The sequence below is a fragment of the Oncorhynchus kisutch genome, unplaced genomic scaffold (genome assembly GCF_002021735.2).
Source record: "Oncorhynchus kisutch isolate 150728-3 unplaced genomic scaffold, Okis_V2 Okis01b-Okis20b_hom, whole genome shotgun sequence".
Lineage (NCBI taxonomy): Eukaryota > Metazoa > Chordata > Actinopteri > Salmoniformes > Salmonidae > Oncorhynchus > Oncorhynchus kisutch.
The window spans coordinates 781,316-785,738 of record NW_022261978.1 but is presented as its reverse complement, the minus strand read 5'-3'; the positions used below and the strand labels follow the sequence as shown (position 1 = coordinate 785,738).

Below are 4,423 nucleotides of genomic sequence, written 5' to 3'. Positions count from 1 at the left end.
ATATACTGCATTAGTAACACAACCTCCACTAGAGGTCAGTAGAGAGCATAACTCACTCTGTTCCTCTTTACAGGAGATCCACAGGAGGAAATGATGCCACAACAGACACACAGGGTGATTATATCAGTTACACCTCCACCTTCACACCTGGTGACATTAATCTACTGTATCACAACAGTCTCTTTCACACTATTTTCACTTTTACTATGTTCTCTCTCTCTCTCTCTCTCTCTCTCTCTCCAGAGTGTCCACCATGACCCTAACAGTGACACGTACACAGGTCTGAACGTGAGGACCAGTTCAACTGACTACGACACTCTGGCAGTAAGTCTCTTATTATGTGTTTGTGTTTAGAGAAATTATAGAGGTGTCTCAAAGTGCTCATGCATTTCCCCTCCCTCCCTCCCTCCCTCCCTCCCTCCCTCCCTCCCTCCCTCCTCCCTCCCTCCCTCCCTCCTCCCTCCCTCCCTCCCCCCTCCCTCCTCCCTCCCTCTCAACCTCCCTCCCTCCCTCCCTCACACCCTCCCTCACACCCTCCCTCTCTCACTCTACAGAGTGTCCATCCTGACCCTACCAGTGACATGTGCACATCTCTGAAGAAGAATACCAGGTCACCAGAGTGACATCCAGGCAGTAGGTGTGTGTGTGTGTGTGTTTGTTCCTAAACATTTATGAAGTGGTGTATAAAGTGCTCCTTCAGTGTGTCTTTGTTCAGAATGTGAGAGACTCACCCAGTGACACATCCCCCTCAAATAGATACTAAGCCACCATAGAACCTGGACTGAAGAGAACCACCACAGAACCTGGATTGAAGACAACCACCACAGAACCTTGCATTAAAATAATCTACGCAGAATCTGGACCTAGGATTTCCAGACAATGAACTTTAACTTCTCCACAAACATTTAAGTTTAATGTTTTTCCTTGTAACGTTAATTATATATATTGAAGTTAAATAGGATGGATTATACTTCTACTCTTTTACAATGGGAACATTTCCCCATTGTAAAATATGTATAATATTGAAAACAGCTTTTAATATGTTTTGCTTTCGCACCTAGTTGCTCCTCATGTGTTAATTGACTTACTTTGTATTGCTGTCAGACATTATTGTGCCATGGCATTTATGAATATTAATATCACAATCACACTTGATTTATGGTGACATTTTTTATGATTATTTCCAATACAGTGTGATTCAGTGTAAATTATGCATTTTGTTGTGAATTAGCTCAAAGTTTAAGACCATAAAATGTTTTAAACTTTAAAGCAATAAAATGTTGCTTTTAAATATTACAGCCTAGTCTGTCTTTATCATCTGTTAACTTGAAAATCTTAAAAAGATTTATTTATACAAGTATCCCACAATACAGTAGAGTAGAGCACCCCGCCCCTCCATTTGGCAAATCTGATCATAATTATATCCTCCTGATTCCTGCTGACAAGAAAAAACTAAAGCAGGAAGTACCCGTGACTCGCTCAATACGGAAGTGGTCAGATGACGTGGATGCTACGCTACAGGACCTTTTTTTCTAGCACAGACTGGAATATGTTCCGGGATTCATCAAATGGCATTGAGGAATACCACCTCGGTTATCATCTCCATCAATATGTACATTGACGACGTTGTCCCCACAGTGACCGTACCTACATATCCCAACTAGAAGCCATGGATTACAGGCAACGTCTGCATTGAGCTAAAGGCTAGAGTGCACAATTATGAACAAAACAATTAGGCACATTTGGGCTATCTTGATTTTGAACAGATATGCAATGTTCATTGGATCAGTCTACTTTGCACATACACTGCTGCCATCTAGTGGCCAAAGTCTAAATTGTGCCTGGGCTGGAATAATACATGATGGCTATTCTCTTGCATTTCAATAATGATTGTACAAAGAAAAAAAAAGAAAAAAGATGTTTATCTTTTATCAGATCTAAAGTGTTATATACTAAAGTGTTAAATATACTACAGAAGAATGACCTGTTTGTCGGTACCGTGACAACAGAGTACACAGTTTCCTAATCCCCCACTTTGCCTGATGGCCATTGAAGTTGAACAAGGACATCAGGCCATTAGATAACCGTGCATCAGGCCATTGCTTAACCTTGCAATCAGTGTCAAGAGACTTGTCTGAAACACCGGAAGTTATGCAGTAAACACTGTCTCAGTATGACAAATAAAAATTTAAAAAATCTACAGGCATTGCCTGTAAGAGGGGAATTGACTAATTGTATTGCTGTAGGTAGTGTGAAAAATGCTGACCAAATCTACAGTGTAAATGAAATGTCAAAATACGTTTCAATTTCACCATCAGATTCTGTGCATCTTCACTTTGGAGCTGCTTCTCTAGTTGCTCCGTCTCCATCCTCTTGACATGGAACTCAAAGAGTCTTGGGGCTCTGATCTCCCAACATGTTTCACCTCCAATATCTCCATAAATTTAGTTAGAACACACTTCTGAAGTGAGAACATTTTGTTGACACTGTTGAAATATGGGGTATCACACGCAAGAGGATCCTGACAGACAAGATTGTGATTGCAAATAAAGTGACATTTTACTTGCAATATACATATACTGTAGTTCAAGTTTCAATAAGATTCTAATGGATTCGTGGTTGAACTTTGCAAGTTTCAATTTTGTAGTACATTCCACAAAATAGGTGCCTTTTGAATTAGTGCACAATTTATACATAAAATATTCAGAGGAATCAAAAGTCACACATTTCGTGGAACAATCCACTTACTGTCATTATTCATGGGAAACAGCCTGGTCTTGATCAGTTGTGGATTGTATAATTATCATCTTCACTCTTTTCATTTTCTGCAAAAAGGTCATAAAGGTAAGTAGTAAACATACTGTAGTAATAAATATAGCGAGAGCAAGTTTGAACTACATTTTGCCAGGGTTCTTAGCTAGTTAATTTTGATCAATGGCATTTTGCACTCATTCTCCTGTCATATTTGTGACATATTATTGCCCTCTCTCTTGTGAGCTAATGTTCTTAGCTAGCTAGATATCTAGGTAGCTAACGTTAGTTAACCTATATTACAGTTTGTTTGCAAACCAACCAGCTTCACACCTAGCTCGCAAGCTAGCTAGCTAGCATATGCAGGTAACCAAAGAGTAAAGTTGATGTTAGACTATAGCTAGCTAATTTCTAACATTTTCCTGTCAAAAAACAATGACTCCACACCCGTTACCAGAAATATGTAGCTAACCGTAGTTAGCCCGGACTGATACAGTAAGCTGTCTAACAGTTAGTACAACCATCAAATCTGTTAGTGCAAGGCGGGGAAAGCAGGTCTATCTAGCTAGCAACTAAGTTAGTGTTGATGTTAGCTAGCTAGCTAGTTAGCTAGAATGCAAGTATCCAGGCAGAGTTGCTAACGCTAGCCTAAAAAATAATAGTTTGCAACATTAACAGAAACTGATAATTAATATAACAACCTTATCAAATTACAAAAGTTTTCAGAAATGTTGACGCTTACAAAAATCCTTGTTACCATCTTGAAGAACAAAATGGCGGTTGAATGACTTGCTCGTTCTGCCTCCCAGTTTTGAAGCATGATGTTTGAAATTGTAAACTAATGACTTGAAATTACAGGTAATTGTCTATATCAGAACATCTAACAAGCTATTCAAAAAATGTTTGTTTTAAATCAATATATTTTACTATACTGTGCATCAAATGACAAAACTTATCCTATATGCAATATTGTATAACTGTATTTGTGTATATGATCAGGCTGACCTTCGGGCTTTATTTGGACCAAAATGGACAGACTTAATAGAGCCCAGTTTTTGGGAAGACAATTTTGGGGGCGAAATCAATTTCCATGACAGAAGGACCTGATATAGCCGAAAATTCGCCGCCCGTGGACGTCACATGCTGGGTGGTTAAGAATAGGCTAGTATTAACATGAGACACAGTGATGGTGGGTTGTGTTTAGGAGTAGTATTAACATGAGACACAGTGATGGTGGGTTGTGTTTAGGAGTAGTGTTAACATGAGACACAGTGATGGTGGGTTGTGTTTAGGAGTAGTATTAACATGAGACACAGTGATGGTGGGTTGTGTTTAGGAGTAGTATTAACATGAGACACAGTGATGGTGGGTTGTGTTTAGGAGTAGTATTAACATGAGACACAGTGATGGTGGGTTGTGTTTAGGAGTAGTATTAACATGAGACACAGTGATGGTGGGTTGTGTTTAGGAGTAGTATTAACATGAGACACAGTGATGGTGGGTTGTGTTTAGGAGTAGTACTAACATGAGACACAGTGATGGTGGGTTGTGTTTAGTAGTAGTATCCATATATAGTCTAATGTAGCCTGTTATCCATATATAGTCTATTGTAGCTATATATGGATAACATTAGACTATACAGTATATGGACAGCAGAAATACAGCAGGTTAT

General features: G+C 39.1%; 1 long non-coding RNA gene across 1 annotated transcript; it reads left to right on the top strand.

Annotated features, from left to right (window-relative positions):
* The first annotated feature begins 239 nt into the window (after positions 1 to 239).
* Positions 240 to 862, top strand: LOC116358898 (uncharacterized). Its single transcript, XR_004206512.1, has 3 exons — positions 240 to 324; positions 555 to 637; positions 757 to 862. It is a non-coding gene; the product is annotated as an uncharacterized LOC116358898 (long non-coding RNA).
* The last annotated feature ends 3,561 nt before the right edge of the window (positions 863 to 4,423 follow it).